Source organism: Stenella coeruleoalba, assembly GCF_951394435.1.
Source record: "Stenella coeruleoalba genome assembly, chromosome: 6".
In the NCBI taxonomy this organism is placed as follows: Eukaryota; Metazoa; Chordata; class Mammalia; order Artiodactyla; family Delphinidae; genus Stenella; species Stenella coeruleoalba.
The window spans coordinates 40839109-40864724 of record NC_137151.1 but is presented as its reverse complement, the minus strand read 5'-3'; the positions used below and the strand labels follow the sequence as shown (position 1 = coordinate 40864724).

At 35.7% G+C, this 25616-nt stretch overlaps 1 protein-coding gene across 1 annotated transcript in view; it reads left to right on the top strand.

The window, feature by feature from the left end:
* LRP1B (LDL receptor related protein 1B) overlaps positions 1–25616 on the top strand; it is a 1831517-nt gene that overhangs the window by 4687 nt on the left and 1801214 nt on the right. Inside the window, exon 2 of the mRNA XM_079925113.1 lies at positions 22898–23093. The gene's annotated coding sequence lies outside the window, so the exon portion shown is untranslated. The remainder of the gene's footprint in view (positions 1–22897; positions 23094–25616) is intronic.

Below are 25616 nucleotides of genomic sequence, written 5' to 3'. Positions count from 1 at the left end.
TGATTTCCATGGCTCAGATTATAATCTGTGGAAAGGTTAAGGAAATAGAGACTTTAAATGTAGTTTATGTTTTCAAGAAGGTTGGGAACAATGAAGACAGAAAAAGAGTTTCAGTGTGAAGGTTCAAAGGCATGTTTAGTCAAGGTTTTGCTTTGTTTTCGTTGTTGATTTTGAGGGGTTGTACTTTGGATAGGACAGATAATATAAATCCCACAAAAACTAAAATATTTTAAAAGAGCTGCGCTGACATCTTTATTTTGCTTGTCCTAAATTTCAAAATAGCACAAATGTGATTTTTCTGTGCAATGCTTATCATATGCAATCTTCTATTCATGCCATGTTCAATAAAAGCAGTTTACACTGTCATTTTTAGTAAGTTTATAAATAACTGCATTCTTCAAGTGACTTTGAACTTTGTTTAGAAAAAATTTTGTCACATAGTGTGTGATGGCAATAGTTTGATTATGTGCGATTGCTTTTTACTTCCTGTGCATATTAAATGGGGCTTCCGTGTCACTAGAAAAAAGTCAAAAACTTCAAACCAGTGCTCAGAACCATCCAAAAAAGAATGTAATATTCCCCTCTTGGTGTCCAAAAATAGAAATAAAATGTTGTCTGGCTTATTAACTGATTGATTCCAGTAGGTACTGAAAAACTATCTCCTGTTGGCCAAATTGGGTCTGCCACCTCTTTGTGTAAATACAATTTTATAAGAACACAGTCACATGGATTTGTTTATATATTGTCCATGGCTGCTTTCACACTGTATAAGTGCACACTTGAATAGTTGTGACAGACATTATGTGGCTCGAAAAAACTGTATTTATTATCCCTTACAGAAACAGTTTGCCAACTCCTCTGTTAGAGTTTTATATATCTATAATAAAGACGAGTCAATTTCTAAAGCAGATTTTAAAAACTTGCTTTCCCAGATTATATTTATTTATATTAACACTATTAGCTCAATAAGTAACTACAAATTCTTACTGAGCACTTTCTGTAAGACACACTCTTTACAAGGTTCTGGAGATACAACGGTCAAAAGGAACAAAAGTCCTTGTCCTCATAGAACTACAATTCTAGTTGTAATCAATTAGGCAATCAACAACCAACAAAATAATCAGAATCAACAAATCAACAAAATCAATCGGAAAACACTAAAATAGTGTGCCAGATGATCAGATTATTATATGCTATGGATAATACAAAGAAGAAAAGGGAATAGGCTATATCAGGAATTGGAGAAGTTAATAAACATGTATTTACCACTATATGTCACTTATAGTGTCCTGAGATTGTCCTTGAATAAAATGAAGTTATCCATCAGTACATCCAGTAAAGTAACAACTCCTTGTCTCAAATGCCTGTGTCCTAAGTGTATTGATACTCAGTTCAGGCACTCATTAAAATACCCTCCTGGTCTTCACTTTTAATTTGTACATGTTTCCATGCCCACAATTTACAAAATGAAGCAAAACCAAAAAAAAATCATATTATGCAAAGTAATCCCTACGGAACAGTCCATCACATGAAACCAGTCCCTATAATTCTACATAAAGTCAGTCCTTGAATCCAATGTATAATCCTCTAATAATACTGTGTTGGGAAAATAAATTTAGTATAGCAAATAATAATAGGTCAATAGTATCTTAAGACATTTAGAGAGCAGGAGGAAAAAATGTCTAGTAATATTAAAAACAGTACTCCCAAAAGTAGTACTGGAAAGTAGTCATAGTTTAATCATTAAATTAGCCTATGAAATATCATTATAAACAATATGTAACAGCAAGCTACAAACAACTGCAATCCAAAAATAGTTTTATTTTATTTTTATTACACATTGATAGAGCAAATGGTAATCTATACTTTCTGCTAGAACTTTTTTGAATGAACTACACAGGTGATGCACAATTGATTTAATCTCACTTTATGTGGGCCTGACAATATAAAACTGAAATGGGAATAGTGGTTTAGGCTGGAACACTTTGGATTTTCAAGGATTTCTATAGTTTGTCAGTATAACCTTATTCTTCTGGGTTTTGATTAACTGTCTTATTCCTTGAATTAGATCTTAGTTTCTTGCTGTTTCTATTTTGGAGAAAATTACTCTTTAAATGTTCAAGACAGCTTTAGAGTTAAATATTAGGATGCAAGGAAAAATATTTTTTCAGTCATTGGCCTTAATTTATCTGAGATGTATGTTTCTTCTTTTTCATTTTTGCAGTAATCTTTCATGGAAAGAAAAATAATTACTCTTATAAAATGTTAATTCAATGGCAACCCTCATTGAAATACCTTACAATACTCACATTTTCTGAACTCACGTTCCAGCAGCTAATAAATAAGACCTGACCTAAAAGTGTTCCTAAATGAAGATGAAATTTTAATTAAAATATAAACTAATATATTTGTCATTATTTCAGTTTTAAGAATATACTTACCATTACTGTAAGTCTCTCACATTCATTCATATGTGTGTGTGTGTGTGTGTGTGTGTGTGTGTGTGTGTATATATATATATATAATTTTCTTCAAAGGCATTGCTGGAAGAATGATTCTGCTGGGAGAAATTTATTTTACAAAACACTGTACTAAGTTATACTCTTTATCTAATTCTAAGAAATGTAATTCTCGACCATTTGCTTATTTCCTGAGTTCTATATTAAAAAATTTTTAAAGATGTTAGCAGTTTTCAGATCCTTGAGAATACTATTTGTTAGTAATTGAAAAGCAAGTCAGACCTCTTAAAAACTTGTAAAAATGGAAGTCAGTCCCTATGGTTGGTATAATTTGCATTGCTTGGATGAATAGTAATATTTGCCATGACTCAGTAATATAGAACTTTTTCCAAATACCTAACTGTCTATTCTTTAGTCAAAGCCATAAAAAATGAGTAGGTCCTTGGACTTAATAGTATAACATGAAGATATTCAACAAAAAAAAGAACTAAGATACTGCTTCAAGAAGAATTACTAGAAGAGTCCCAGAATTTCAAGGCTGCCATTGTCATTATTGGTGAGATATCTGTTTACAGTAACCCTAAACATGTCTACTGAAATGCAAACACATAAGCAGGAGGGCAAGTAATAGAAAAGAAAAAATGTAAGGCAGAAGAAATATAAATTCCTTCTATTAAAAAGGCTTTATGTGTTATTGATAATGAACATATTTGTTTCCCACAGCATGACCGACATATAAAAATAAGCTAAAAGATAATGAATTGTAAAGAAAAATAAGGAATTTGTTTCTACTTATGCTGACCATAGCCTTTATTGGGTGGAGAGTGACATTTATGCTTAAGATCCAAACATATTTAACACAAGCTATCAGAAGATACACATGCTCAGGAAATAAGTTTTGAAGAACTAAATTTCTGAAATTACCACTATCAAATGCCATAACATTCAGAGTTTAGACCTAGAAACAGGAATCACTCTTGGGATTCAAGCATAATTCTTATGCCAAAGAGGCACACCTTGGGGTGGCATATTCTGTTACCCGTTGGTAGCAATGAGATTTCTACAAGCAACTTCAAAATATTACAAAGTCTAATATGGTACTTTTCAAAGGGTGGATGATAGATTCATAAACTAACATGCTTTCTGAGCCATCTTCCAGTCTTACTAAGTCCAGCTACCTTAGCAGGAACTAGAAATATGCATTTTTATTAAGCTCCATGGGTGATACTCATGCACAACATAATTTAAGGGCTTTAAGTCTGACAGAACCACGTAAGTATAAAAATAAGGGTGCACATATTTACCAAAATAGTAATTGTTTGCTTTAAATTGAATTATAGTAATTTTGTGTACTAACCTCAAATCATTTTATTTTTAACTGTCTTTTTATTGAGCAAATATGGCCAAATTTTCTAAGTGCTAAGGATATAGAAACTAGTAAAACAGAGCTCCTTTGATCGAATAGCTTATAGAGTTGTGTGGATAAACAGACAAGTAAATTGACAATTGTAAACTGTGTCATCAGGACTTTAGCAGAAATAGTCCTCAGGTGATATGGGAATTTAGAGGATGGACTCATAACCAGCTCTGTTTAGCAGTTCAGTGGGCCTTTGAATGATAATATAAAACTAATAAAATAAATTTCAAGATTACAGCTTTTTTAGTAAACCGAACAATCTGTCACTAACAGGAAAATGTAATTAAAAGAAGTGAAAAGAATTCTTAGTGTTAAAACATGTTTTGATATTTAATTGTCTATGTGATGATTGGAAGAGCTTATCGAGATCTAATAGTCAGGGCTTCCCCAGTGGCGCAGTGGTTGAGAGTCCGCCTGCCAATGCAGGGGACGTGGGTTCGTGGGTTCGTGCCCCCGTCCGAGAAGATCCCACATGCTGCGGAGCAGCTGGGCCTGTGAGCCATGGCTGCTGAGCCTGCGCATCCGGAGCCTGTGCTCCACAGCGGGAGAGGCCACGACAGTGAGAGGCCCGCATACCGCAAAAAAAAAAAAAAAAAAAAAAATCTAATAGTCAGTAATTCCATGACTTTACATTTGTTCTTGTAGAAGCACATAATCATTCTGTCTCACAGGTAATTGATTTAATGTTTGGTAGATTGGTTAGTTGGTTGGCTGGTTTACAGTTAAGTGATCAGGGAGTACTGGTGACTCAACTAAATCTACCTTATTAAAGCACGTAAAAGAGATACGATAGGAACAAATGAAGAGATCTTAAAACATTACCAACCTAATTTTATTTTGGGGGTGAGAGACCATGTATCTTTTTAACCACCTCTTTTGGGATGTCTTACTTGTAGGTCTGGAGTGTGGAGTGGTTGCCTGACCTGTTCTGACCCCTGGCATTCTGTGAGTCCTAGGTACAACTGGGCTGAGCAGTTTCAGCATCATAAACAAAGGAAATGACTAACCATTTACTGTTTCCTCTAACTGCTGGGAGCCTCTGCTGGGCTCTGGCATTCCTGCTAGTTGTGAAGCGATAACACTAGAGTATTCTCCTGACAGATCCCTGAAAGTCTCTAATTTTAGAACTAGAAAGGGCAGTAAAGATCATTAACCTCTCCCCTCTTATTACAGATAGGGAAACTGAGGTGCTTAAGATGAAGTGACCTTGCACAAACTTCAAGAGTTGGTTACCTGCAGCACCTGAACTAACACTAAAGTACCCACCCAGAGTCTTTGACTAGCCTTCCCTTCAGCCATGAGGCCTCATTGTAAGCACTGTATTTTCCAGCTGTTTCTAGGACAGTCTGGTTTATAGAGACTAACTTCCAACTGATGATCCCTCCTCCCCTGGTCCCAGAACTCTCAGTCTGATCAAACCAAGCATTGTTGTTAGGTCTTACAGCAATTAAAGAAAAGAAAGGTTCTGGTAATTAAAGAAGATACCCAGACGCCAGAGATATCTCTTTCTCCTGAAACACCTGGGATACGTTACCTTAGAGACAACTGAGGTTATATATTATATAACTAACAAACTGGTTATATAATACCAAATGTGTGTGTGCATAAACTGGTTTTATGCAAAGTATATAAAACAATTTTTTAAAGAGGAAATGATAGATTATAGTTTGTGGTTCATGAAAATTATGACCTGTGGACCCAGAGCATTGCTATATTCTGTAAAGCCTGTTTCAAGGCTGTACCTGAGGGATCTGGACCTAGTTCATGGTTTAAAACAGCTTGTTACTTCCATTAGGGAGCATTTAAGAAATTTAAGGGGACATTTTTTTGTTGCTACAGTAATTAGAGGGATTTTAGTGGGAGGGAAGAGGGATGCTCTAAGATCTGTTTTTTAGGAAACAGTCTCTCACAATGAAAACTAATTCTGTGTATTACACAGCTCTTCTTTATGGAGCTGAACTTTAAGTTGATTAAAAATGTGTTTATAATCTCTGCATCTAGAACACAGACACTGAATTTTCCTTTTCACAGCTTTGCGATAGACTGAATTTTCTAGGACTAAAACTACAGTGCAATCAAGGGAAGACTTTTGTTTTGTCCAGAAAATGTTGAAGTGTTTATCATCATTTTAGAAAATTTAGCTACTTATGGCAAGCCTGCTTATATTATATGAGTGATCAGTACACAATACTTGTATCAGTTGAATAAACATGTGAATATTCCTTATAGCTTGATATATGGAGATTAATTCTGTAACTTCCATCACCCAAGAGAAAGTTTCCCAAAAGAAAAAATAACTTTAACTGAAACGTATATAATGTCTGGAGCATTAAGGTGAATGATAAGATTATGTGTTTCAAGCTAATAAGAATTTATGTCCAGGAAATAGAAATGATATACCATAAGAAAGATTATGTATAAAAAAATAATATTTTAACGTCTCCTTGTTCTCCAAAAATACCACTGACCTACTAGTAAAGATGAAAGGCTCTTATCATGTCCTCAGTAGCTATTTTTTCTCTGCCTTCAACATATCACATATCCTTTATTATTTTTTTTAATATTTATTTATTTATTTTGTGCTGGGTGTTAGTTGCGGCCTACAGGATCTTTTGTTGTTTTTTTTTTTTTAGTTGCAGTATGCAGACTTCTTAGTTGTGGCATGCAGACTTTCTTGGTTCACATATCCATTATTTGATAAGTAGTATTAGCCTATCAATTATAAGTGGTTAATGTGATGTAAAATGTTCTTATTTCTCAGGAACACCATTTGTATTTTTTTATCCATGGCCTGACTTTGTGGAGTAAGGAGAAACATATTGTCATTCACATAAGTTTCCTGTAAAAATGACACTAATCGTTGATAGTTCTTACAGAAATAAAATTTTATAGGCAATCATTGTCAGCCTATTCAATCACAGAGAGGTGGATTCAGGTAAATTTTTTTTTTTTTTTTGTCTAAGATTTCAAAATGGTAGGAGTAGATATCCAAATTATAATAATGCTTACTACCCTGGGGATTTTTAAAGAAGTATGATGTGAAAAATGGTACCAAAGTCTGACTAGTTTGGCTAGTCTAGTTTTGGCTTATGGTAACACTTACGACACTTGAAAATTTAGTCCTTCAATTCTGTGTCACTAACTAACTCACATGTACGTTCTTCCCAACTATGACATTGGTAATTATATATAGATAGGTCCATCTGAAGGTTTGTTTAGAAAAAGAGCCGTCTAGAAAAACATCAATCTTAAAACATCTAAAATTTTCCGTAGAACAACTTTGCTTTCTGATACAGTTCCCTTTTTGCAAATTTGCCTAAACTTTGATAAATTTATAACTCATATACATTCTTTCTTACTCAGGAAAAAGAATGATATTAATTTAGCAGTGACATTTTCTCTAGTTATCACTTGAGTAATCAAGCATCACCTCGCTATTATTAAGCACTTTCCTTTGTGTCTGTAATTTATAGTGATAACAAGCCTTTCTATGACTAACACAACCTGGCATGCCCTAACACGTTGTTTTCTTCACCCTAGCACACCATGTTAGCTGGAGGTCATTATTTCTATCTCCTTGATCAATTACAGACCTATCATAGGATGATCTGACCCCGTTCCCCTTGTGACCTAGGACAACATTATCTCAGTCATCTTTTTCTAGATTCCAAAACGCACACTTTATTTCAATGTATTTCATACAATCTGGATAATACATTATGCCAGTTACAGCCACGGAAGGTTAATCTGACAATTTAGTCATGGTGTACTTGGCCTTACCTGCAATATGATTGATTGAATGTTTGAGTTGATTCAATCAGACATTGAAATTGTGAAAAGGATACGACTATTCACTTTCCATAAAATTGCACTGTTTTTAAGCCTTTAAAATTGACACACCTTGAAAAGTGCCCTTATGTTATAGATTTTCTTTTGTACCAGTGCCAATGGTAACTTTGTATGCTTAATTCTGAGGAAGAAATTAGAGTAGGTGGAAAAGGATAGCATGCATTTGGCAATCATGTTGAGTGATTTTTCAGTTCATTAAGCCTCAAAATTTAAGCTGTTCTAAATAAGACAGATACGTTCCCTTTCTTCCAATATATAAAGCATAATTATTTCGAATTACTTACTTGGCTATTTCATATATATTTTAAGATTATGAAAGGTGAATGAACTAACATTGAATTTAATTGTTAGCTGTAATATTCCATCACTGTTGTGGTATAGGAGTGTGTATGTATGCTGTATGTGTGTTTTGGATGTAGGTATGCATGTGTGTATGTGCCCACATACAGGGAAAATATTTCTTGCCCATAACCTCTTAAAATATAACTAATTAGGAAAATACTGTTCATGGAGTTGCTTTTCTGATGTGTAAATTCTATTAAAAACCCTCTGAAAAATAATATTTCTTCAATAAAATAATTTTCACCTATAAAGGATTACCATTATATATATATAAATCCATTGCAGGGCAAGTTTTAATGCAAATACTTGTGATATACTCTAAGTGATCAAAATAGTATTTTCATTTTAAAATGCACTGATATCTATATATATACAGTGACTCTATCTTTTCCTTCTCAATAGCTCAGTATTTGAGACCACCATAACCAGGTCAATTTCATTAAGTTAAAAAAAAATTTAATCTAGTTTTTGCTGTTCCTTTGCCTGAAAATACTCTTCCTCAGATAACAACATGGCTTGATCCCTCGTCTCTTTCAGTTTTTTTGCTCAGGGAAGCCTTTATATCAACTCTATTTAGATAACAACCTTTCACTCCTTAACCTTCTCTGTTTCATTTTTCTCTACATCAGATACTGATATCTATTTCAAGTCTAATCAGAAAGAATTACCCCAGTTAACTACTTCTTTTGTACTTCTTTGTGTGTGTGTGTGTGTGTGTGTGTGTGTGTGTTTTAAAATCATTTCCTTACTTCTTTAAGGCATGTTTTAGAGTTTTTGACCAATTTTCAGATTTGGAGATATATCTTAAGCCTCTATACACATCTGTGTGAGATGTCTGAGAGGAATAAAATAGCAAATAAATGAACACTGAAGCTTATTTTATGTTTTGTGTGAAAAGTCAAGGAAAATGGTGAGCAAATGAATGTCTGTCCATTGATGTTGGTACTTGAAAATAAAAGTTACAATGCACTTAATTCTTCTGTTGGCTAAGGGACCTCTGTATCCAGAGTACAAATATTTGAAACACAAAGCCTGCTATATGTTCTTTTTATTGACCAATTTTCAATTTGCAAACATAGAAGCTCTGGGAGGGGTTCAAAAACTATGTCTTTATGAAAAACAAATCAGATCAGACTAATCTAATTCCCTCTGTGACAGAGTGACAGACCCTGTGGTTAAGAGGAAAGCAATAGATATAAGATCTTTACTTCAGTCAGGCTTTCAATTCAGTCTTGTGAGATATTAATTAGGGAGCAGGAAAGCAGAGTTGAGATCCTACTATTAGAGCATGGGTGTGCAACTGTTTGGAAGGTCACACTGAAAGAGTAGTTATTAATCGCTCCATGCTGCCCCAAAGGATGGAAGTAGATATTGAGTGATGCTTTAGTATCTGTCCTGGGTCCATTACTGTATCTCTGTCAGTGACTGGGATGATTAAGTGGAGCTCTTATTCGTTAAGTTCATGGATAACATCAAGTTGGGAGGGGTAACTGTCCTTAGAATAAACTTGAAAATTTAAATGACCTTCTTAAGATGGGGAAGTGGCTTGTGAAAGCACAAGAAAGGAAAATTATGCCCTAGGAATAAATAGAAGGAAGGCACTCATACAAAAAATTCTCTGCAAACTAAATATGAGACATGTAGAACTATTTTTAGGTAGCTGCAGTGGGAGAGCACAATAAAAGTTGCCCACAAACAGGGTACTTTAAAAATATCTAGTCCTCCCAAATTACTGTACTGAAAATAAGAATGTGAAAATCCTATTTTTGTGTAGAATTTGACACTCTCCATTTCTGTCATTTTAACTACTGACCCACTCACCCTATTTTACAAACCCGTTTTCATTTGATATCCTAGGCTAACCGCACCCCTGGATTCATTATGCTTCACTAGGAGGCACAGAGAAGACTTTGTGGAAGATAAAGACTTCACCCCTTGTTGATATCCCTGGTCTACTTGTTTGCTAAATGGAGTGCATATTTCTTTTCCTTGACCCTATTTTCCCAAACTGTTTATCTTCGTTTCTCTTATATTGCCCTCCCAATTTTTTGCCTGAATGTTGTAATCATTGATTTTCTTTGCCATTCTAGGTCCCATGGTTCGTAATCAGTAGGTGAGTTGCTTCACCTTGATTTATGGGGTATGAGTACTCTGGCTATTTACTAAATTTGACCACAGCGTTGCTCGCATTCGCATTTAGTAGCACTGTTCTTCCAGACTCCGGGATGTCTGTATGTTTTGACTTCTAACCTCATCTCAGGCAATTACTTGTCAGTTTTGACAGCTTGCCAAGACTTGACCCAGCACCTAGCCTTGATTTCTGGTGTTTATTTGTTTTCCATCTTCAAATTGATCTCCTGGCTGCAGCCCTCTGACATCCTATGGGCCACCACCTTGAGCCTACATATACATGGCTGGCTGCTAGCCCCATGACTGCCCCCTTTGTGAACATTTTAAATGATATTTATTGGGGTTATTTTATTTTATTTTTATTCCAAAAGTATTGCAACACAAAAGCAGAGTAAAATCGAAACTTTGCAAAAATCATTTCAGATATAATGAAAATTTCTTACCTTCGCGCTGCCCATCCTGTTGCACTAAGATGTTTTCTGATAACAGTTTGTTATCTAATCTTCCAGGTACATATAGCTATAAAATTTTATAAATGATAAGTTTAACAAAATGATATTATAATGTCCTACAACTTGCTTTTTTCATTTTATATTTAACCATTTCCCTTTTGATGAATAATAGAATATTTCTAAGTTTCTCCTATTATAAAATACTATATATCCATATCCTCATAAATTTATCTCAGGCATATATATATATATATATATATATATATTTCTAGAATAAATTTATTGAAATTTAATCGATTTGAATTGAAAGAAATCATGAAGATATCCTGATTACAAAGTTGTTTGATTGCATTGTCTGTCCTAAAATGCCCAGGCTTTAGGTTAAGAGCTAAAAAGTAAAATGTGAAGTGTTCAAGTTTTCAAATTTTTTTAATTAAACCAACTATTTAAAAAAGTTAAATATAAGAATATTTCACAGTAATAGTAATACATCTATAATTTATATTTGGAAAAAGTAATCAACAATGTCTGAAACCTTTCTAAAACTGAATTATTGTTATGATTAACTTTTTAAACCAAGGAGAATAATTTTTCACACTAATGTTATTTTAAGAGAAAATTTACTCCAAAATAATCCAACTTTTAATTTTTTTTCAAATATGGTATACATTTAAATTCAGTATTTTGGGTTACCCTCAAAAAATTTTTATATAGCCTGCCTCAACTAAAGATACATGCTTCTAACCATAGAAAACAACTTTTAAAACATTTCAAAATAAATTATGAACAAAAAAGCTTTAGAGCATAAATATAATTTCTTTTCATTATCGGAGAGCAAACGTTTAGCAATGCCCTTGAGGTCCTGGTATTATCTATTAGAATGTGACATTTCAGATCACAGACCTAAAATTTCCACTTTGACCTACTTCTATTTCGAAATTCAGTTTCCAAAGTACCAGAAGTTTTCCTTCAAGGCTAAAATGTTAGGAACAACTTTTCTGTGAAAGTAGTGCTTCTGTTATAAAGCTTTGGATTTTCTGGTTAAATAGAGTTGTTTACCTGAAGTAAACATGATATGTCTGCAAGCCTGGAATGGGCTTAGCATTTTATTAGGTTTCTCCCAAAAGAACCATTTTGAATAAGGTGGCTGCTGTAATCAATATTTTGGGGAGGGGTTAGGAATAAAAGGTAAAATGTACTGAAGAATTTTACTTGTACTTCACAACAGTGACAGAAAGAAGAGTGAAATTGATTAGAGATTAAAAACACTGATATTCCAGCAGTCAGAAGAGGAACTGGAAAGAAACAGACAATCATAGGGAAAGGAACAAAAAACATGTTCAAAGGTATAAAATTATTATTCAGCATTATAGAGCTCTCCATGTTTGTGAAGATATATGTGAACATTGTACTTCATTATTCTTCAGTGACATGATAAGATAAAACCTCAAGACCAGTCCTATTATATAGACAGAAAAACAAAAGGAGCAAATACAGATGGCTTCCTTTGAATACCAGTGAGCTACTTAGTAGGTGAACAGATACAAAACAAGAACACTTAGAGGATTAAAATAGTTTAGGATCAATTTATTCTTATATCCTGCTGGATTTTGAATTTTCATTATTTAATTTGAAAACTTCTTTGTGGGTACAAATTAGAGCATATGTTCCAGTTAGGGTCTATGATACCTACTTTAGTTATTTGTTATTAGGAGGATAACACACTCTACAGTGCATCCAAGAGACAGGTAAATATCCCCAGAAAGCAGTCTTCTCTTTACTGCTAATAGTACAATGTATAAAAAACCTGGGATACATTTTTTAGGTAGAAGTTACAATATTACCATGGCTAAGGAAGTAAACTTCATCAAGAAATATAACTGGAGTCAATAGATTCAAGAGTCTTTGCTTCTAGGAAGATTTTCTTCATCCTCTCCAATTCCCCTGTCTAGTAGCAATCTTTTTTTTCTAAACCCCTAGTGTTTACTATAAATCAATATTTCTGGGTACATGCAACACATTATTGCACTGATTTTTTTACATATCTAACTCCTTGCATCCAGGGCAGGCATCATATTTGACTATCCATGGTACATATCACAGCACTGAACATCTCATAAGCACTAAATAAATACTGCTGGTTATTTGCTGAACCTTAAAAATCTTCAGAATTAACTCAAATCTATCTGTCATTATAATTATTGTCATTAAATTGTGTATCCACAAATGCAACTATTAAATGCCCATTATGTCTAAAGCTTTTAGGGTATGTGGAGGAATATTAGCTGTCATACAAAGCAAGTGAAACAGCTTTTATTTCTTCCCAGTCATTTATATTTGGAATCATAAAATTAACAATGTAGACATATATAAGCATATGATGTATACATCTATGCACATATTTTATATATATATGTGCATACATACATATATACACAGATATCTATTATAGGACATGAAATATGCATATAAAATGCAGAAGCCTGTACAACGTACTATGCAAAGTTTGGCCCATGGACTGGCTGCCAGTTCTCAAACTGTTAGTTACGGGTCTGAAGTGAGATAAAGTACTTGAGCCGAAAAATAAATCAGATATAGAATGAAGCACAATATTTAGTTGAGCTGACTTTTTTTTTAATAGAAAGACATTCCTGATGAAGAAAGCAGTGACTTGATTTACATACTGGCACTAGTTACTGATCTTGTTGGGGACCGGCATTTTAAGTAGCACTGAAATATAATATTAATGCGTTTAATGTTCAAGCCAAAGGATCTATGAGAGAACTTTTTCACACCTTAACAATGTTGACTGTACAGCTAATTGCAAGGGAAGATGATTCACTGCACTTGCAATACCCTATGAGTACATCCACCATGAGAGACTACCCCAACTTTGTGATAACATAAAAGTACTAAAATAAGTATTATATGATCAATGATAGAAAAATATTAAAAACCTCAAAATAAATAGAGGTTTTTTTATGTGCCCATAAACAGAATGATGAGTTCAGCCTCTTAATAATCAGATAAATGTGAATAGAAGCTATAATAGATGCCATTTTTTTACCTATTGAATTTTCTTCCAGTTTAAAAATTGGATACTATCAAGTGCTGATGAGGATGCGGAACACTAATTATTCTCCCTCATTTTCCCAAGTAGGTTGTAAAATTCTTGAAAGCAGGAAATATGTTTTAAACACATATTTTATACTTCATTGTCTTTAATCCCTCTCAGGATCCAGCCCATTGCTTTTTATATAGTATGTGTATTAAATTCATATTTGTAAATGAGATTGAAGGATAAAGATTCATTATCAGAAACACAGTAGTGGAGGAAGTTGGTTGAGAGCAAAAGAAGATTTTTACTATCTTTGTGTCCAAAGGTATATATTGCTTGGCTACTCTGAGAATGAGGACCAGTGGTCTATTCACAGATTCAGTTTATTCCTAGAATAGAAAAAACTGAGAATGAAAATATTCTTGTATGTGCCATGGGTGGACAGAAGGGCAGGGCAGAGAGTCAGATCACAGAACTAAAGAGATCACAGAACTTCTAGCTTCCTTTTGCCTCCTTTCAGGCAAAAGGAGGTTAGAAGTAAAATGGAGGATCATTTTATCAATGAGAAATCTAAGGTCCAGGGAAGTAAGTGTGAGGTTGCCTGGCTAGTTATTACCAAACTCCTTGTGTCTAACCACTTTACAGAGCAAAGGGGATATTTTTAAAGATAAATAAGAAAAGTAGAGTTTATTAATATATGGGCATAATTAAGATGTTAGCCTTAGAAACGTAAGGGAAAACATGTAGCTTAAATGGGGTGTTTACGTGATGAGAAACAAAAACCTAGATATTTAAAAATTCTAAGTAAATGACACTGCTGGAAACAGTTGAATCACACCTTTCCTCCACAAGTAGGAGCTAGTTTCATTCTAGAATAGCCAGCCATGCTGGGCAGTATGCCCATTGTGTCACTGATACAGCCTGGTGATAAATTGGTAACTAAGTGCAGTTACTGGTGATACATCCCCACTGACATCATGATTCTGAAATACTCCTTGCTATCACTTTCACTCTTTGAATGGTTGTATTCTGCTGAGTGGCCAAAATGAGATTAAATTGGTGGCAAAGGGCTATCGTGACTTTTCCACAAACATTCTCAGTTGTCAAAGTCAAATGGAGTCAACTGACAGTCATAGTCTATTCTACTATTACACATTCTTTTGTATTGCTTGGTAACAATGAAGATCGGGTCAGTTGGGAAGCTCTTTTAGATCATGTCTTTAAGAGAAGCTTGACTTATAATTTTTCTAAAAATAGGAGTAGTTTTGATTGATTAACAACTCAAATTTCTGATAGGATGATTTTGCTAAATATTCATAGTACTTAAATATACCTCAGACTTTTTCAAAAATAATATACATCAGATAAATGTAAGGGAAAAACAGAAACCATTTAAATGAAATTATTCTTTAACGTTTTTTCTTTATATAAGATTATGTGGTCACATTTTGAGAGGAGACAAAAGGGCTGACTTCATGGCAACCTGTGAACTCAGTATTATTATATTGATATAATAAAGCAAAACTGCCATCTGGATTAAGACATAACCCGTATTGTGATTTAAACTTATTTGGAAAATTTATATGTGAAACTCTTTTCAATGGCACTTTTTTTATATGTACATGTTGCAGGGTTATTTGCAGATGTGGACTGGGTGGTGCTCAGAGAGCTAACTGTAATGCAAGCCTGGATCTCCCATTTTCTTGTTGTAAGATTACTAGGCAATAGCTGCCCCTTTCTGTGCATTTTATTTTTCTAACTGTAAAATGCTTGTAATCAAAGCATTTGTGAGGCCAAGTTAGATAAGAGACAGCAAGTATTTTCAGATCTTCAGATGATAGATGCTATATAAATACAAGATACAGACATCAGTATGCATTTAATAGAAGATTGCAATGATGGCTATAAATACAGAAATGTTTATTTGGCTACTTAACTTGATCATTGGTTGAAACATTTATTTTAGAAATGAGCGATACTTCTGAGATATTATCTACACAGGGTGACAGACTTGACCTTCAACAGGCAACTTTCTGATTATTCCTGTGAAGAATGAGTTGTGTGCACTCTGTATCTGGATTTGTGTTAAAAATAAGCTTTAGGGCTCGGCAGCCAAGAAGGCAAATGTAGTATGGTGGCATTCCGGGAGTACTCAAGGCTTTGCGTTGCAAATCCAATGCTACCAGTGTGAAGAATTCCAACTGAATAATGACTGCTTCCACCCCGAATTCATCATGAATTGCATGGTGAACGTTCAAGACATGTGTCAGAAAGAAGTGATGGAACACAGCGCAGCCATGTGGCTGACAGAGTCTTGGTGCTCTGGCCAGGTGTCAGGCCTGAGCCTCTGAGGTGGGAGAGCAGAGTTCAGGACATTGGACCACCAGAGACCTCCCAGCCCCACATAATATCAATCAGTGAGACCTCTCCCAGAGATCTCTGTCTCAATGCTAAGACCCAGCTCCACTCAACGACCAGCAAGCTCCAGTGCTGGACACCCCCGCCAAACAACTAGCAAGACAGGAATACAACCCCACTCATTAGCAGAGAGGATGCCAAAAATCATACTAAGTTCATAGACACCCCAAAACACACCAACAGACACGGTCCTACCCACGAGAAATACAAGATCCAGGCTCATCCACCAGAAGACAGGTACCAGTCCTCTCCACCAGGAAGCCTAAACAAGCCATTGAACCAACCTTACCCACTGGGGGAAGACACCAAAAACAATGGGAAGTACGAACCTGCAGACTGCGAAAAGGAGACTCCAAACCCAGTAAGTTAAGGAAAATGAGAAGACAGAGAAATAGACAGCAGATGAAGGAGCAAAGTAAAAACCCACCAGACCAAATAAATGAACAGGAAATAAGCAGTCTACCTGAAAAACAATTCAGAGTAATGATAGTAAAGATGATCCAAAATCTTGGAAATAGAATGGAGAAAATACAAGAAACGTTTAACAAGGACCAAGAAGAACTAAAGATCAAACAAAAAATGATGAACAACACAATAAATGAAATTAAAAATTCTCTAGAAGGGATCAATAGCAGAATAACAGAGGCAAAAGAACAGGTAGGTGACCTGGAAGATAAAATAGTGGAAATAACTACTGCAGAACAGAATAAAGAAAAAAAGAATGAAAAGAATTGAGGACAGTTTCAGAGACCTCTGGGACAACATTAAACACACCAACACTCGAATAATAGGGGTCGCAGAAAAGAAGAGAAAAAGAAAGGGACTGAGAAAATATTTGAAGAGATTATAGTTGAAAACTTACCTAGTATGTGAAAGGAAATAGTCAATCAAGTCCAGGAAGCTAAGAGAGTCCCATACAGCATAAACCCAAGGAGAGACATGCCAAGACACATACTAATCAAAGTATCAAAAATTAAATACGAAGAAAAAATATTAAAAGCAGCAAGGGAAAAGCAACAAATAGCATACAAGGGAATCACCATAAGGTTAATAGCTGATCTTTCAGCAGAAACTCTGCAAGCCCTGCAAGCCAAATGGGAGTGGCAGGACATATTTAAAGTGACGAAAGGGAAAAACCTACAACAAAGATTACTCTACCCAGCAAGGATCTCATTCAGATTCGAGGGAGAAGTTAAAACCTTTACAGACAAGCAAAAGTTAAGAGAATTCAGCAGCACCAAACCAGCTTTACAAGAAATGCTAAAGGATCTTATCTAGGTAGGAAACACAAGAGTAGTAAGAGATCTACAATAACAAACCAAAAAGAATTAAGAAAATGGTAATAGGAACATACATATCAATAATTACCTTAAATGTAAATGGATTAAATGCTCCAACCAAAAGACATAGACTGGCTGAACAGATACAAAAACAAGACCCGTATATATGCTGTCTAGAGGACACCCACTTCAGACCTAGGGACACCTACAGACTGAAAGTGAGAAGATGGAAAAAGATATTCCATGCAAATGGAAATCAAAAGGAGCTGGAGTAGCAATTCTCATATCAGACAAAATAGACTTTAAAATAAAGACTACTACAAGAGACAAAGAGGACATTACATAATGATCAAGGGATCAATCCAGGAAGAAGATATAACATTTGTAAATATTTATGCACCCAACATAGGAGCAACTCAACACATAAGGCAAATGCTAACAGCCATAAAAGGGGAAATCGACAGTAGCACAATCATAGTAGGGGGTTTTAACACCCCACTTTCACCAATGGACAGAGCATCCAAAATGAAAATAAATAAGGAAACACAAGCTTTAAGTGATACATTAAAAAAGATGGTCTTAAATGACATTTATAATACATTCCATCCAAAAACAACAGGATACACTTTCTTCTCAAGTGCTCATGGAACATTCTCCAGGATAGAGCACATCTTGGGTCACAAATCAAGCCTTGGTAAATATAAGAAAATTGAAATCATATCAAGTATCCTTTCCGACCACAATGCCATGAGACTGGATATCAATTACAGTAAAAAAATTGTAAAAAATACAAACACATGGAGGCTAAACAATACGCTACTAAATAACCAAGAGATCACTGAAGAAATCAAAGAGGAAATCAAAACATATCTAGAAACAAATGACAAAACACGACAACCCAAAACCTATGGGATGCAGCAAAAGCAGTTCTAAGAAGGAAGTTTAGAGCAATACAATCCTACCTCAAGAAACAAGAAACATCTCAAATAAACAACCTAACCTTACACCTAAAGCGATTAGAGAAAGAAGAAGAAAGAAATCCCAAAGTTAGCAGAAGGAAAGAAATCATAAAGATTAGATCAGAAATAAATGAAAAAGAAATGAAGGGAAAAATAGCAAATATCAATAAAACAAAAAATGGTTCTTTGAGAAGATAAACAAAATTGATAAACCATTAGCCAGACTCATCAATAAAAAAGGGAGAAGACTCAATAGAATTAGAAATGAAAAAGGAGAAGTAACAACTGACACTGCAGAAGTACAAAGGATCATGAGAGAATACTACAAGAAACTATATGCCAATAAAATGGACAGCCTGGAAGAAATGGACAAATTCTTAGAAAAGCACAACCTTCTGAGACTGAACCAGGAAGAAATAGCAAATATAAACAGACCAATCACAAGCATGGAAAATGAGACTGTGATTTAAAATTTTGCATCAAAAAAAAGCCCAGGACCAGATGGCTTCACAGGTGAATTCTATCAAACATTTAGAAAAGAGCTAACAGCGATCCTTCTCGAACTCTTCCAAAACATAGCAGAGGGTAGAACACTCCCAAACTCATTGTACGAGGCCACCATCACCCTGATACCAAAACCAAAGATGTTACAAAAACAAACTTCAGACCGATATCATCAACAAACATAGATGCAGAAATCCTCAAAAAATACTAGGAAACAGAATCCAGCAGCACATTAAAAGGATCATATACCATGACCAAGTGGGGTTTATCCCAGGAATGGAAGGATTCTTCAATATATGCAAATCAATCAATGTGATACACCATATTAACAAACTGAAGGAGAAAAACCATATGATCATCTCAACAGATGCAGAAAAATCTTTCGACAAAATTCAACACCCATTTATGATAAAAACTCTCCAGAAAGTAGGCATAGAGGGAACTTACCTCAACATAATAAAGGCCACATATGACAAACCCACAGCCAACATCATTCTCAATGGTGAAAAACTGAAACCATTTCCACTAAGATCAGGAATAAGACAAGGTTGCCCATTCTCACCACTGTTATTCAACATAGTTTTTGAAGTCCTAGCCACAGCAATCGGAGAAGAATAAAAGATAAAGGATCCAAATCGGAAAAGAAGTAAAACTCACTGTTTGCAGATGACATGATACTATACATAGAGAATCCTAAAGATGCCTCAGAAAACTACTAGAGCTAATCAATGAATTTGGTAAAGTAGCAGGATACAAAATTAATGCACAGAAATCTCTTGCATTCCTATACACTAATGATGAAAAATCTGAAAGAGAAATTAAGGAAACACTCCCATTTACCATTGCAACAAAAAGAATAAAATACCAAGAATAATCCTACCTAATGAGGTAAAAGACCTGTGCTCAGAAAACTATAAGATACTGGTGAAAGAAATTAAAGATGATACAAACAGATGGAGAGATATTCCATGTTCTTGTATTGAAAGAATCAACATTGTGAACATGACTCTACTACCCAAAGCAATCTACAGATTCAGTGCAATCCCTATCAAACATCAATGGCATTTTTCACAGAACTAGAACAAAAATTTTCACAATTTGTATGGAAACACAAAAGACCCCGAATAGCCAAAGCAATCTTTTTTTTTTTTTTAATAAATAAGGAAACACAAGCTTTATTATTTTTTTATTTTTATTTTTTGCAGTATGCGGGCCTCTCACTGTTGTGGCCTCTCCCGCTGTAGAGCACAGGCTCTGGACGCACAGGCTCAGCGGCTACGGCTCACAGGCCTAGCTGCTCTGTGGCATGTGGGATCTTCCCGGACTGGGGCACGAACCCATGTCCCCTGCATCAGCAGGCAGACTCTCAACCACTGCGCCACCAGGGAAGCCCCCAAAGCAATCTTGTTAAAGAAAAACGGAGCTGGAGGCATCAGGCTCCCTGTTTTCAGACTTAACTACAAAGCTACAGTAATCAAGACAGTATGGTACTGGTACAAAAACAAAAATATAGATCAATGGAACAGGATAGAAAGCCAAGAGATAAACCCATGCACATATGGTCACCTTTTCTTTGATAAAGGAGACAAGAGTATACAATGGAGAAAAGACAGCCTCTTCAATAAGTGGTGCTGGGAAGACCTGACAGCTACATGTAGAAGAATGAAATTAGAGCACTCCCTAACACCATACACAAAAAGAAACTCAAAATGGATTAAATGTAAGGCCAGACGCTATAAAACTCTTAGAGGAAAACATAGGCAGAACACTCTATGACATAAATCACAGCAAGGTCCTTTTTGACCCACCTCCTAGAGAAATGGAAATAAAAACAAAAATAAACAAATGGGACCTAATGAAACTTAAAAGCTTTTGCACAGCAAAGAAACTATAAACAAGATGAAAAGACAACCCTCAGAGTGGGAGAAAATATTTGGTAAGGAAGCAACTGACAAAGGATTAATCTCCAAAATATACCAGCAGCTCATGCAGCTCAATAACAAAAAAACAACTCAATCCAAAAATGGGCAGAAGACCTAAATAGACATTTCTCCAAAGAAGATATACAGATTGCCAACAAACACATGAGGGGATGCTCAACACCACTAATCATTAGAGAAATGCAAATCAAAACTGCAATGAGGTATCACCTCACACGGGTCAGAATGGCCATAATCAAAAAATCTACAAACAATAAATGTTGGAGAGGGTGAGGAGAAAAGGGAACCCTCTTGCACTGTTGGTGGGAATGTAAATTGATACAGCCACTATGGAGAACAGTATGGAGGTTTCTTAAAAAACTAAAAATAGAACTACCATACGACCCAGCACTCTCACTACTGGGCATATACCCTGAGAAAAACATAATTCAAAAAGAATCATGTACCAAAATGTTCATTGAAGCTCTATTTACAATAGCCAGGACATGGAAGCAACCTAAGTGTCCATTGACAGATCAATGGATAGAGACGATGTGGCACATATATACAATGGAATATTAGCCATAAAAAGAAACAAAATTGAGTTATTTGTAGTGAGGTGGATGGACCTAGAGACTGTCATACAGAGTGAAGTAAGTCAGTAAGAGAAAAACAAATACCATATGCTAACACATGTATATGGAGTCTAATAAAGAAAAAAAAAATGGTTCTGAGGAGCCCAGAGGTAGGACAGGAGTAAAGACGCAGTCGTAGAGAATGGAGTTGAGGACACGGGGAGGGGGAAGGGTAAGCCGAGACCAAGTGAGAGAGTGGCATTGATATATATACACTACCAAATGTAAAACTGATAGCTAATGGGAAGCAGCCACATAGATCAGCTCGGTGCTTTGTGACCCCCTAAAGGGGTGGGATAGGGAGGGTGGGAGGGAAACGCAAGAGGAAGGGGATATGGGGATATATGTATATGTATAGTTGATTAACTTTTTTATACAGCAGCAACTAACACAACAATGTAAAGCAATTATACTCCAATAAGGATGTTAAAAAAACATAAGCTTCTTATTTGCAAGATATTATCTAACCTCGTTTGCTGAGGGAAAACAGATAATCAGCCCTATTATTTTCCATTTGAAAATCCCATAATATTGACTTAGACTTTGAGTCAGGGACGTGTTTGCTATAGTCTTCCTTCCTTTTATTTATTTATTTATTTATTATTTTTAAACCCCACATTTGTTTATTTATTTTTGGCTGTGTTGAGTCTTTGTTTCTGTGCGAGGGCTTTCTCTAGTTGTGGCAAGCAGGGGCCACTCTTTTTTTTATGGATTTTTTTTTTTTTTTTTTTTTTTTTTTTTTATGGTACACGGGCCTCCCACTGTTGTGGCCTCTCCCATTGCGGACAACAGGATCCGGATGCGCAGGCTTAGCGGCCATGGCTCTCGGGCCTAGCTGTTCCACAGCATGTGGGATCTTCCCGGACCTGGGCATGAACCCATGTCCCCTGCATTGGCAGGCGGACTCTCAACCACTGTGCCACCAGGGAAGCCCCCTTCCTTTTATTTTTTAAATTAAAAATCGTTTATGTTTTATCTCCAGATCACATATTAAGTTGGATGTAATTGAAGGTGTTTCCTACATTCAGTGGCATCTTCACTAATGGATCTTCTGTGGGAGTGACTGTTAGTACTTGAACAAGTAAAGCTTTTTAAAATTATTCAAGAGTCTTACAAATTTTGATGGGCTTTCAAACCTTCTTAGAATTATTTCAAATTGTGTACTTCAAGTAAAACAGGAGACACACTGACCTTAAAGATAGTTCTAAAACAAATAGTTTTGTGATCTGAAAATGTAAGTACGTATATAGGTTTTTTAAAAAAAATCTTCATAGTCCACATTTTATGGAAGCATGTGGGAAGATAAATCTACAATAAAATTATGGAATACAAGAAGTAAGTGAATTGCCCAAGCTAATTATCAATATCACTCTATTTTCTATTAACATAGTTCTTTGAATAGAATAGATGCTATTAAATTGTCTTCTTAGTGTCTCTTTACTTCAGTTTTTTTTTTTTTTTTTTTTTTTTTGCAGTACATGGGCCTCTCACTGTTGTGGCCTCTCCCGTTGCAGAGCACAGTCTCTGGACGCGCAGGCTCAGTGGCCATGGCTCACGGGCCCAGCCGCTCCGTGGCATGTGGGATCTTCCTGGACCGGGGCACGAACCCGTGTCCCCTGCATCGGCAGGCGGACTCTCAACCACTGTGCCACCAGGGAAGCCCTACTTCAGGTATTTAAAATTCATATTTAGATAGCTGCAAGAGAGAAAGTGTAGTATAAATAAATATCTTTTTAGATAACTAGGATTAATCTTGCATTTTGTATCCCACTTAGAACAAAATGAATTGTTTTCAAGTGTTTACAGTTTATAATTGATCTTTAGTATCTTAAGAAATCTAACTTATGCAATAATCTTGCAGGGTTTTAAAATCAACTATATACACAAAGTCTTAGAATCACTGGTTCATACTCACTCGTTGATACATAAGATTCTTGAGTTGTCATTTCAGGCATTAGTAACAAATCAGAATGTGTCGCTGGGTATAGAAATGAAAAATATTATGTCTCTGGGGGTCAAAGAGGAGTCTAAAATTAGTTTTGCTTAAATAGCATTATAAAGTAGCACCTATCGTTTCTGGAGGTTCCATCATCATCTGGTATTAAAAAGGACAGCAGGGCTTCCCTGGTGGCACAGTGGTTGAGAGTCCGCCTGCTGATGCAGGAGACACGGGTTCGTGCCCTGGTCCAGGAGGATCCCACATGCCACGGAGCGGCTGGGCCCGTGGGCCATGGCCTCTGGGCCTGCACATCCGGAGCCTGTGCTCTGCAACGGGAGAGGCCACAGCAGTGAGAGGTCCACATACCGCAAAAAAAAAAGAAAGGACAGCAGATCTTTATCTCAAAAGAACATACTAGTGAAATTAAACAGCAATCAAAATGCTTCTGATGGTGGAAAACTTACCTTATCTCTATAACTGAGTTTAGGTACACCAGTCAGACCTGCTGTCTCACTCCAGTGGGAAGAGGGCTTGCCAGTCCTCCATTAAAACAAACAGAATAAGCCTGAGGTGTGTGCCTTTGGCAATGTAGAGTTCAACCATTGAATACAATAAGACAATCTTGAACTGGGGATTTGGGCTGTTATAGTTCAGTAATGCCTCTTTCTAGAGAGGTTGACTGATTATAGCCTTTGAGTCTTTATATTACAGTTGTATATTTTTTCTTAAAGATTCATAAATGCAGTTCTTATCAACTATATCTTTTTTATTTCAGAAAAATGTCCTCATAGTTAAACCATTGGGAGATGCTCTACTAAGCTCCCACATTTTATTTATAGAAGGAAAAAAATGTATTCCAGGCACTGGGCCAGACTGTTTGTCACCCATGCTATGCAGCCCAGGCCCCAGGCACAGAAACTGGATTTTTCTGTTTTTTTTTTTTTTTTTTAATTTTTATTGGAGTATAGTTGCTTTACAATGTTGTGTTAGTTTCTACTATACAGCAAAATGAATCAGCTATACGTTATCATATATCCCCTCTTTTTTGGATTTCCTCCCCATTTAGGTCACCACAGAGCACTGAGTAGAGTTCCCTGTGCTATACAGTAGGGTCTCATTAGTTATCTATTTTATACATAGTATCAGTAGTCTATACATGTCAATCCCAATCTCCCAATTCCTCCCCTCTCTCCCCTCTTTGTATCCATACATTTGTTCTCTACGTCTGTGTCTCTATTTCTGCTTTTGTTTTGTTTCGTTTGTTTGTTTTTGTTTTTTGTTTGGGGGTTTTTTTGGGTTTTTTTTTTTTGACCATACAGGCTAGTTGTGTTTTATCAACAGGATGCCACAAAGTCCTGAGATAAAACCAGAATGAATCAGCTAGATCCAAGATGGTGGGCAAAGTAGAGTAAAGTGAACAAGTAGACTTTCCTTGTTCTGATTTATCTCTGTTTGTTTCAAACATACCTGATACTTGTCAGAGATGCTTTGCAGCTGGACTTTGAGAGATTATGCTTTGAGAGATATATACTGGTCAACCACCCTGAACCGACTCTGACTTGACCACTTGACCTTGCCTACCCAGATGAAACCTGGTGGTATCCAAAAGTTACTTCTGCTTCTTTACCATGCTAAGAATGCTGCCCAAAGGGGGAGTTTGTACTCTGCTAGGCACAATTTGTGCCGTGTGCAAAGCCTAGAGCCCTGATAACCTGTCTGCCTCCTAACCCTTAAAATTCCCTTACTCCCTCCCTTTTGGAGAGAAGGTGTCTTTTGGCATGTGCTCCCCTTCTCCATTCTCTGGCCTTGAGTAAAAGCCTGTCTTGCTGGCATCAAACTTGTTTCTGTTATTGGCAATGTGAACCTGAGTGGGAAAGAGCTCCCTGACCAAGCCAGGGGTGCTTCAGTTCAGCTAGGGCCCCAAGACGGGGGCCTTGTATCTAATTTGATAACATGTTCAAGTTTGAAATGTGGACCTACCATGTATCATATGTTTAATTTTGACCTAGAAGTGCTTCAATCTCATCATCTGTAAAATGAGAATGAAAAGAGTACCTACTTAAAAGGGTTATTATGAGATTAAGTGAGAAAATACATGTAAAGAACTTGGAACAGTTCCTGGCACTTAATAAGTGCTCAATAAATTCTAGCTGTAATTTTTACTATTATTATTTAAAAACAAGCCATTTGCCCCTTATTGAGTTTCTTCTTTTTATGATTGAGACAATTAAAATAAATGTCTGATATATTTGATT